The sequence below is a fragment of the Sorex araneus genome, chromosome 4, assembly GCF_027595985.1.
Source record: "Sorex araneus isolate mSorAra2 chromosome 4, mSorAra2.pri, whole genome shotgun sequence".
Lineage (NCBI taxonomy): Eukaryota > Metazoa > Chordata > Mammalia > Eulipotyphla > Soricidae > Sorex > Sorex araneus.
Genome location: NC_073305.1, coordinates 80,892,749 through 80,904,895, shown reverse-complemented (window position 1 = coordinate 80,904,895; position 12,147 = coordinate 80,892,749). Strand labels below are relative to the sequence as shown.

At 37.8% G+C, this 12,147-nt stretch overlaps 1 protein-coding gene across 2 annotated transcripts in view; it reads left to right on the top strand.

Moving 5' to 3' along the window:
• The window catches only part of RCAN2 (regulator of calcineurin 2), a 339,550-nt gene that overhangs the window by 107,061 nt on the left and 220,342 nt on the right, over positions 1-12,147 (top strand). The window lies entirely within an intron of this gene.

Sequence of the window (12,147 nt, the reverse complement as noted above, 5' to 3'; positions counted from 1 at the left end):
ATAGAAATTTGAAAAATAGGCATACTTAAACAGGATAAACAACAAGATTCTTTATTATTTTATGGACTAAATTTGAATCTAGGGATAAACTGTAATATTAGCCAAGAGTAGAGTGGGGATAATAGACTAGAAGAACTGAATTTTCTTTCCCATTGTGTAACCACTTAAATTCCCACTGATAGTAAAGAATAACTATGGGGACTCCCAGCAGGAAACTTAAAGGAGAGGTATTATGACCAGCAAAGTTAACATAACATTATCTAATTTATTCCTCCATCAGTGTTTTTTTAAATTTTGTTTGCGTTGTTTCAATATAGATGAAATGTCATATACCACAGATGGCATGTTTTATCTTCTTCCTTCTCTTCCCCTCCTCCTCCTCCTTTTTCTGCCACCACTTTGGAAAACAGTGTACTGAAAAGCAACAACAGTAACTCTTATTCGAGGCAAAATTTAAGTTTACATGAAAAAGCTTGTCTTTCTGAGAGTTCCATCTTCTACTACCTGCTTTAAATATACTCAGGATCTAGTGTCCCCATTCTCAGTGTTATCCACAGCCAATGACTATAAAAGGGACAAGGAATGAAAATAGCAAATTAAATAATTGCAGAACAAAAATATGGAACATGAGCTACTAAAGAATAATCATCTATGATCACATAATGTAGGGGAAACAAGAAATCTATGTATTGTAACAGAAATAATTATAAGTAACAACCAAGGCTGAACATGTGCTATATACTAAGAGCTTTACATATATTATTTTCAACCTTCCAAGTCATAATAATGGACTAGTATGCCTATTTTGTAGATAAGAACTCAGAAATATTATATGACTTTACCAAAGACCTATAGAAACAGAAAACAGTAAATAGCCACGAGCAATCTAAGAGATTTAGAACTGAGCCTGCACTTGGAAGAACTATAAATCAGGTCATTTCTTTAAGATGCTGTCATAAGTTTAAAGTTTTGACTCAAAATATCACAATTAAAAATTCTTCTGTACTAAAGAGAGAGACAGACATAGAAAGATTGCACTCATCTATGACATATAGAATAACAGAGTGGGAGACTAACACCCAAGAATTGTAGAAACAACTACCAGGAGGTTGACTTCATGGCTAGGAGGCTGGCCTCACATTCTGGGGAAAGGGCAACTCAGAGAAGGGATCACCAACTATAATGTAGTCGAAGGCCATGTGGGAGAAGGGAGTTGCGGGCTGAATGAGGGCTAGAGACTGAGCACAGTGGCCACTCAACACCTTTATTGCAAACCACAATAGCTAATTAGAGGGAGAGAACAGAAGGGAATGCCCTGCCACAGTGACAGGGTGGGGTGGGGGGAGATGGGATTGGGGAGGATGGGAGGGATGCTGGGTTTACTGGTGGTGGAGTATGGGCACTGGTGAAGGGATGGGTTCCCGAACTTTGTATGGGGGAAGCATAAGCACTGATGTGTATAAATCCATAACTGTACCCTCATGGTGATTCATTAATTAAAAATAAATAAATTTATTAAAAAAAAAGCAGTACAGAGACTACTCAGAAAAAGAAGAATAGATCTGTCATATGTCCCAGAAATTTCAATTCTTGAAATGTAGTGAGGACACAAAATATTCTCTCAAAAGGTAATATTTATTATTAAAACACTTAACCTAATAATGTTTATTATTCATTATAACATGTTTATTATTCATTATAAAATTTAACATAATAGCAAGGATATTGACTCAACCTTAAGTGAAAATGGGAGGAGATTGTACACTGAAAGTATTTGGTAGCTTCAAAGAAAACTGATCAATAAATATTTTGAAAAGATAGTATCTGATGATTGAGTTGATATTGAAACAAGAAAAGTAAGGTTTTCTGATTTTCCTTAGAATATATAAACAGTTTATTTAGTGATAATTCCATATTTTTTATATTTGTGACTTTTCCATATACATAAACTTTGGTGGTAAATAATGATTATGATTATTTGAGCATGTTTACATAAATATTTGCATCTTTATGTGACTATCTAAGAAATATGTCAGTCTAGCAGATATACATCATTCCTCTCCTCTACTATAGAGAACGATATTGACTGAAAAACATGTGTCTACAAGTTGATTGCATTAATTTGCTCAATGGTTGACTTAGAATATATGTATCAAGGGATTAAGATTATTTTATATAGTATTTACTGATATATACTCATGTTTTAGAACTAGCATGAAACATACCGTTTGCTCAAAATATTGGATTTGAATAAGTGAATGATAGTTTTCTACCAAAAATGAATAAAATTTTATATAAAAATAAAAAAAAAATTCTTCTGTACTTCGTGTATTTTCACTCTAGTAGTTCTTAAGTTCCTCAGTTAAGTGCCCCTTTCCTTTTTATAACTTCTTTACAGCCTTCTTTACAGTCTTCTTTACAGGCTCACTGTTGTGATCCACCATCTTAAAATTCTCCTTCAGAATGGCCTTACCTTAACTCAGTTAATAAGTCTTTTCCTGAACAGTTGCTGGAGAAAAAAATCTATAACCAATTGACTCTGCTCACTTTACATTCAACCCAACAAACCAAAGGTAGACATTTAATACTTCTTGGCATTTCTATTATAGTGGTTCACCTTTTGACTCTTTAAAATGGTTCTTTCACACTTAAATTTTTTTTTCCTCAAAAACTAGTGTTGTTGCCGAACACTTCAATTGACAACATAGAAACAAACATGAATACTCTACTCTCATCTTCCCACTACCAAGTCTATCCACTTAACTTCACACGATCCCATGATCACTGCCTTCCCTTCTTTTGCAGACTAAAGGTCTCTGCTTTTAAGAAAGGTTCAATTCCTCATCTGTGCTCAGGGTTCCTACCTTCTTACCCTCTAAAAGTTTTGTACTTTAAGGGACCCCTTTCTTGAATTGTCTTATTTACTAGATTATCTTTATCAATATGTAATCTTCTATCCTTAACAAAACAAAAGCTCTTTCTCTCCCTCCCTCCCTCCCTCTCTCTCTGGAGAACATAAGGGGTTCTAGGGATTGAACCTACATCAGGTGCATGCAATGCAAGTGTCTTATCCATTGCACTATCCCTCCAGCCCCTGTTCATTACTTATAAAGCCCACCAATACCACTGTTGTATTTAGGATACAATTCAAACTGTGATTATGCCATGCCAAACTTTCAAAACTTTTATTTTCAGTGAGATTAGCATAAACTATAATAATGATATCCGTGTTTTGAACTATTTTTCTTTTATTATTGAGGTATTATTATTTTACATAGTTTTATTTTTAGGAGTGTTTTTCACACCTCTTCAGAAGTAAGTTGTCACACCATGAACACTACCAAAATGTTGACATCCCTCCACCGTCTTCTGTTGGAGGCCCTCACCGCTGCACACCCTCCCCCTCTGGCAGTCTCAGTTCAGTAATTTAAACCCAATGATTAGGTTACTTTTCTTCTTCTTAAATCTGTTCCTTTGATTTTTTTTTTGTATTCCACATGTGAGTGAGATCATCTAAATTTTGTTTTTATTTAACTTACTTTGCTTAACATAACCCTCTCCAGTTTCATCCTTAATGTGAAATTCAAGAAGGAACCTTTTCTTACAACTGAGTTTTCATCATGTGGATATACCACATATTCTTTAGGTGTCAATGATAACTTGTTCAATTTCTCTGGAAGTTTGTATGGAGATTTTTCAAAATGCTAACAATGAGAGTACTAGCAACCCCATTCCCAGGTACCAACTAAAACACTCAGCCTGTGCTGAGCACTGTAATAAGCACTGCATCTTCCCCTGTGACCTTCACTTCCTGCCCAGATGCTGCTGCTTGTTCTGTTTCCCAATTACTGTCACTTTTGTACATGAGCACAGACTGATCAGAACTTTTATTGCAACAATCTTTTTATTTAACGGTGGGAAGCCCATTAATTGAAATATTGATTCCACACCTATATCCAAAGTGTAGTTCATCCCTGAACTAGATGAACAGATGAAGAAAACCAACTTAAGCTTTCTGAATTTAAACCTAATGAGGAGAACCTTGTTTCCACTTATCATATAACCATACATCTTTTTACTATTAAGAACTGTCCTTTTTGTTTGTTTTTATTTTATTTTATTTATTGAATCATCGTGAGAACAGTTGCAAAGCTTTCCAGTCTAAGTCTCAGTCATACAATGATCAGACACCCAATCCCTCACCAGTGTACACCCTCCACCACCTAGAACCCCGGTATACCCCCATCCCACCCACCCCCACATATGTGGCAGATGATTTCCACCTCACACTCTCTCTGCTTTGATCACATTCAATATTTCAACAAAAGATCCACCATTATTATTTGGAATTTTCCCCAACATTCAGATCTGCCAAAGAGGCAGCATTAGATAATTTGTTTTCTATTGCTGATATGAAGAGCATTTTGGATTTCCGATATTTTAGTAATAAGTCTGGAGGGATTTCTGCCAAAAACCGTTGGGATCCAAGATTGTTTTGTGTGCCTCTGGGATCATGGCCATTCTGGAGCCAGGAGCCGTTCGTGGGCAGCAACTCAGGTCCTCATCAGGGCGGGAAGAAGGGTCGGTTCCACCCCCAATCCCATGAGGCCCGGCGTGTCATGTCATTGCAGTCTCATACATGGCTGTCCAATAGGCTCTGAAAAGGTGGCAGCCACCCTGCCACCAGGGAGAAAAGGCGGAAGGGACAAACACCTTTCCCCACCCATGGTGGCACGGCACTGTAGCTTAATGCTCAGTCCAGATGCATTTCTGCCAAAAGCTGCTGGGTTCTGAGATTGGTTTGTGTGCCTCTGGTATTATGGTATTAAGAACTGTTTTGACTTGAACTTTTTTTTTTTTTTTTGGTTTTTGGGTCACACCTGGCGATGCACAGGGGTTACTCCTGGCTCTGCACTCAGGAATTACTCCTAGCGGTGCTCAGGGGACCATGTGGGATGCTGGGATTTGAACCCGGGTCGGCCGTGTGCAAGGCAAACGCCCTACCCGCTATGCTATCACTCCAGCCCCTTGACTTGAACTTTTATGGTAAAGAATTAGAGTCAGGAGAGGCTTAGAGACAGATTTGAGTTGAAAATTCAGCTCTGCCACTTAGTAACTATGGGGCCTTCTGAAAGTTTCTTAGTGTCTGTTAGCCTTACCAATGTCAGGAGTGTTACAATGTCGGAAAAGCTGAAAAAATAAGTGTTCAATAAATTGTAGCTAAGATTAAAATAAGAAACACCATTACTATTATTACAAATACTTTAAGTTATTTTATATTAGTTTTAGGGGGAGAAAGGGACAATTATATCTATGTCTTCCATATATTGGACCTTGAAGACCTACAATAAATTGTTAGAAATCTTCAGGTGAGAAAGGGACTTCAGTTTATGACAAAGGAATTGAATGCATGAAATAAAGCAAGGAAAGTCTCTTGAATAAATGTTGTTGGGAAAATTGGACAGTCAATGTAAAAAAATAAAATAAAATTGGATCTGTGTACAGTTTTGTGGCATTAAGTAATCCCATTGTTGTGCAACCATTTACACTAGCCATCTCCAGATTTTTTTTCATTTTTCCTGGCTAAAATACCCTATGGACTGGAGCGATAGCATGGCAGGTAGGCATTTGCCTTGCATGCAGCCAACTTGGGTTCGATTCCTTCATTACTCTCGGAGAGCTACTGAGAGTATCCCGCCCGCAAGGCAGAGCCTGGCAAGCTCCCCGTGTCATATCCAATATGCCAAAATCAGTAACAACAAGTCTCATAATGGAGACGTTACTGGTGCCCACTCGAGCAAATCGATGAACACGGGGATGACAGTGCTACAGTGCTAAAATACCCTATCTATTAAAAAGAACATGTTCCCTCACTCAGTCCCAGATATCCTTTATTCTATTCCCAGTCTCAAAATTTGACTCATCTAGTCTTAGTATGGGCTGGAGCGATAGCACAGCGGTTGGGCGTTCGCCTTTCACGTGGCGGACCCATGTTCGATTTCTCCACCCCTCTTGGAGAGCCTGGCAAGCTACTGAGAGTATGGAGCCCGCACAGCAGAGCCTAGCAAGCTACCCGTGCATATTGTATATGCCAAAAACAGTAACAATAAGTCTCTCAATGAGAGACGTTACTGGTGCTTGCTCGAACAAATCAATGAGCAACGGGATGACAGTCTTAGTATATCGTAAAAGTGCAACCATATAATTTTACTATTTTGTGTCTAGATTATTTTATTTACCCTAATGTCCTATAAATTCATCCATTTACACATGCGCTATAGTAGACATTTTTCTTTAAATAATTGAATATTTCACAATGTGTATAAACTATCAGTTATTCATTCACCTGTTAGTGGACGTTTTATAAATTTCATGAGTTTGTTTAATGTGATTTTCTCAGGAACCCATGGGCTCTTCTCTCAGTTTAATATCTGAAATGTCTTCAACTGATTTAGAGAACTTGGGAGATAACTAGTCCCAGTGATAGATCACCTGATAAAATGTGCAAAATCCCAAGTGTGATCCCAGGCAACCTGTGATGCCCTATAGTCTGCACCACTGGACACAACACTACCTGCCCATGCCAGTTCAGGCTCTCATAGGAATAACCTATATATATATATATACATATATATATATATTTAAAAAGTCAAGGTATTCCTTCAACTTACATACTAACAAATGGTGTTGCTAGTGGGTAAATTTAACCCTGCAGAAGTTGAGACCCTTTCTACTCTCAGATTCTTGCATGTCCCAACTATCTCTCAGTGGTAAGTTTGACCAACATCACGATTTTTAAAAATGCTGGAAACCAAAAGTTGACAAATAGTCTAAGACTATCATCCTTGTTAACCTTAAATATTTTTCAAATAACATGAATGCACTTTGCATTCTTCAAAGTTTTATTTTATAAGAGATTCTTTTTACAAAAGAATAAAGTAAGATTCACTATATACTATTCGAAAGGTTCACTCTTTATATGAAATCTCACCTAGATTAGATGTTCATGAAATATTTGAACATGTTCGTAATAGGTAGCGATTTGGGTTGCATAAACTCGTTTATTCCCAGAGAAATTTTCAGAAATGCCTTTTTGCCTAGTGGCCAGAAGGTGGAGACATACCATATCTAATCCCCTAAACTGTTTCTTGTTCTGAATTTTCCTCACCAAATTTTATTCAGCATTTTTAGCATGTCTTAATGCACTGCAGGTAGAATGCTGTTAAAATATAGTTTAAACCATTTGTATAGTTGAAATATCTCACATCAACTGACATTTCAAAGTATTAGTAGAAAAACATTTTGTAAAGTCTCACATGAAGAGTATATTTTAATACAATGTACATGAGGGAGTAAAATACTGACCTTGTTCTTAGAGCTGAACAGACTTTATATTGCAAAAGTACGAATGAATGAATTAATGTTCAGTGCATAAGAACTAAATATTGAGGTGATAACTTAAAAATCTAACACTTTCATGAGCTTAAACTGGAATCCACCTTATGTGGTGACTACTCTCTTGATAATGTAGAATAAAAGTATATAATTTGGATGTACATACCCATAGCACTGTCACTGTCACTGTTCATCAATTTGTTCAGGCGGGCACCCGTAACATCTCCATTTTTAGACTTCTTGTTACTGTTTTTGGCATATTGAATACTCCACGGCTCAGCCGAGTGGGTGGGATGCTCTCGGTAGCTTGCCAGACTCTCCGAGAGAGATGGGCTCTCCGAAAGGGATGGAGGAATTGAACCCGGGTCAACGTGTGCAAGGCAAACGCCCTACCCACTGTGCTATCGCTCTAGTCCATCTATAGCACATGTTTTGGTAATGAAATACTACCAAAAATCTATTGCATTTATGAACTTAACTTCTTTCAAAATTGATTAAATAATATATAAAGCCTAATATAGAGTTAATAAACCTTTGAATGATTAATAATATAAGTTAGTCCTGAATTGTAACATTTCTGATTTCATTGTATGATCCTGCTTTTATTGGATATAATTTTAAATTAGTGTGTTCATTTTTTGCTTGTATAGTTGTATGTAAAACAGTTCATCTTTAGGACTCTGGAACCCAAGAAATTATTTAGACTGTCCTCTTTCTTTACATAAACATTCTTTACAAAGCTTTAACTATTCCCAATATTTATGTGCTCTATTTCTAAAATCTTGAAGACAATATTTTATTCAAATTATAAGAAAATTATATTTGTGAGAATAATGAAATATATATCTTTAATTATAGTTTAAGTAGCAAGTTTATAATGGCGTTAACACTTATGGGTTTGATTATGGTTTCTGCACCTCAACACCCTCAAAATGCCCAAGACCTTCCACTAAAATGTTACTATTAACCCACCTTCATTATCTCAGCCCTTCTGCTCAGAAATCTCAGTTCTGTAACCCAAGGTCAACATTTAAAAGAGATTTTAGTAGCATGTAGTCTAAACTGTGGATTATCACGATTTGATATATTTCTATCAAATTCCAAGATCCTAGAATGTCTCACAGGACCCAGGATTTTATGTGATGGTTGACCCATTCTTAGCTCCCTGACTTCCTGGCATGGCATACAGTAGCAGTGTATGAGAATGAACATGAATACCAGGCACCTTTAGGAGGATCTTATCCTTAACAAGTTCTTAGTCCATCTTTTTCATGTTCTACATTACCTGTCTTTAATGGAGTGAATGGATGAGTCCATTGGATTCATCACTGAGAGAGAGTCCAAGACTCTGAGATCCTTCTCCAGGTGAGCTACCCTAACTCTGGGCACTAGCAATCCCTATTGATAGTGACCGGCCATAATCTGTTATCATTCCCAGAAACAGGAATAGTGCTGGAACTTTAAAATGATATATTTATCCCTTTCAGCAGAATTTCCTATACAGGAAGGGCCGCGCATCTGGCTCTGCTTTTTAGTGGAGTAAAATCAGGCTAAAGTGCTTAACTAATTTACCACCGTCTTCCAAAGCAGGACAGAGAACCTGTGCCACTGTCTGAGCCCTTCACACCTAGTACCATCTGTAGCAGGTTGCCACAAGCACCTGCAGACACTGCAGCTGTTTAGCCCCATATTGAATAACTCTAAACATGGAAACAGGTACCAGAGCAAAATAGTAGAGAGCAGAGCTGTCTGAGCTGCCTGCAGGGAAGTAATGGGAACGTTGTCAAAGACGTTTTAAAAACCATCTCTTCAAGGCATCTGACAGAGCCCATCTAGAAAAGAGAAAATGTTTTTGATTCCAGAAGGAGTCTGGCCAGAAAGATCCTCAGAAGTGTTTTATAAACAGCTTCCCTCCTGAGAAAATAATCACAGATTTTGAAAGTATCAATCTCAACAGACTGATGACTTTGAAAAATCAAAGCTGCTTCTTTCCAGATGGGCAATTTCAGAGTTGGCTAGTAAATTCCATTTCACTTTCCAGTTCTTGTGAAGTCCTTACATTTCTTCTTGTTCTTTATTTCCCATTTCTCTTTACAGGCATGCTGCTAAAGTTTCCCCCTCTGTCAGATTATACAATCAACCCATCTTTGTTGTTATCAGATACTCTTAAGTCATCCTGAAATTGTTAGGAAGCACTGGAGAGGTGACTTGGGAAGTTCAGCATCTCTGTAGGTGTGTGGCTGAACCTTGTGCTTATCACATACTGGCCACTTGTTATAATGCTGATGGAAAGGGAATACTTCTTGGGAGACCTCCACTAGGTTCACCCCTAGTCCTGGCATTTGCATATCTAATAGGTTCCCTGGAGAAAAGGATTCTGATGTTGCATGTCTGGGGGCCACACTAGGATCACCACAGCTGTAGCATTACCTCCAAATTTTGTTGAATTATATATATAGTTACCTGAATAACAACAAATAACAATTTCCTGACTGCCACAAAATAAGATATTGGCATATCCAAAACAGAAATTGATAAAATTGCAGTCTTCCAATGGATTCCATTCCCCTACCCTACCTATGTTTTTTAGAATCTAATCCTTCAAGGTCTAATACCCTCCCCGTTAAGTAGTTGTCCATACTAAAATGAACTCTTTCAATCTTCTGAACCGAGTACTGGGTCAGTCTTGTTCTTGCTACCATTTAGTGGTGGCCTTTGGCAGAGGATGTTGTCTTAAATGGTGTTTAGGATGGCCAGGGCCCCCATCTAGGATACTAAGAAAACCAAGCCATTATTTTCAATACAAGTACCTTGAGACCTGTAGTACTGGGTAGTACCTGGACCACTTTGTGCTCTCGAGGGTCTCCAGGGATGCATCTGGCAGTGCTTTGTGGGGCCATGTCAAGGAGTGCCAGGAATCAGACCCTGGCCATATGCATGCTAGAACACCCTAACAACTGTACAAGCTTCTGGCCTGAATGTGAGTATTTTTTTAATGGACACTTTGCCTGAGTTTTCTTGGAATTATTCTTGAGGGTTCACATATAGCAGCTGTTTTGTTTTAGCTTTTTGTAAGGGATCACACCTAGCATGCTCTTTTAAATGGGGCTTTCCTGGCCTAAGGTGATACTCTGGTGATGGTTTGCTATAGCTAGTGGTTTGGATTAAGGAGCATGAGGTATCAGAGATGAAATAAAGAGTTTGGGGCATATCAGACATGTCTTCTACCACTTGAAATACTGTCCTCAGCCCTTGCTGCAGTTTTAAAGTGTTTCAAGTCATTATGTTTGCACTCACTTCCACTCAGATATTTATATTTGAGTGGTTGTTACCTGAGAGGAAATATGACATAAAAAATAAAATGAATACTGCTCTTGCTCTTAACCACATTATATTATGACCTAGTTGCACTTATTTACACCAAATAAGTTAAAGGGAGTGTGCCCTGTGTCTTTCTGCTGTTGACTGTTAACTCCTTTGGCACTTCTTCCCCTGTCCTCTCTCGAATCCCAGATCAGTCTCTGACTTCTTGACTAATGATAAGAAATGAGCAGAAAAGGGCTATAGCAAGTCTTCCAGCTGCTGGGATACAATGCCATCTCATTCACAAGCTCTGTGAGCTTAGGGTTTTAGAATAAGTTTAGAAAAATATTCCTTAGCCAGAGGTTATATGATCCTGTGTAGGCCTCTGGAATATTCCAAGTCCCCAGGTGAAAAGCAAGCAAACATGAGACCACAATAGGCTAGGGGGTCAAACAGTAGCACTTTGGAGCTGTAAGAAGAAACAAGGTTGAAAGTAGGCCATGGTCAAAAGAAACAGTGATTTAGAGATCTCTGTGACCCTTATCACTCTGTGAAGTTCTTGGCAAGGAACCTGGTCGAAGAATACTTAATATTTGCTATTGAGTTTCCTAGCATCTAACTGTATGCCTAATTTCAAATCAAAACACTGTAAGTTCTATCTGAGACATTATAAACTACTTGTTTGATTTTAAAAAAATAAAATAAAATCATGAGAATAAAGCACAAGATGTCAGGAATTAAGTGCTGTTATTTACACTGATATTTTCACAACAATTTGTAGTCAAACTACTCAAGTAAGTAGCCACTCTAAGTGGAAAATGTATCTTTCAAATTGTTCACAGCCAACTTACCTTACCCAGTTTGCTAAGAGCACGGTGCTGAGACCTGTGAGTCATTTGTAACCATTAAAAGAAAGAGCTGACAGAAACATTTGCTTTAAATCACCCAAATCCACAAACAGCTCTCCTTGGTCTCCCATCAAAATCATGAATGCTGTGAAGCCTAAATGATCAGTGAAGACTGAACTAAAAGGTTTATTGCTTTGATAAACACATTTGAAGTCTTATAAAGAAATGAAAACAGACCCAAAAATAAATGTCTGCCAGAATTTAATGAGATTTGAAGGAATGGCTTGAGAAAGATATATATCCATTCTTTTTGCATGGCATATGCATGGAAAAACTTTTATCCAAATCCCCCAAGCCTGTTATAAGATGATAGTGTGAATTTTTGCAGATTGCAATTTATTGACATACATAGGCCATCTTTTATTGCAAAACGAGTTGCAGTCAACTATTGTTTAATCTTTGAAATGAGAGTGTAATTGGTTTCCCTTAGAAGAACAAATGGAGGGGGCTGGAGCAATAGCACAGTGGGTAGGGCGTTTGCCTTGCACGCGGCCGACCCGGGTTCGATTCCCAGCATCCCATATGGTCCCCTGAGCACCAC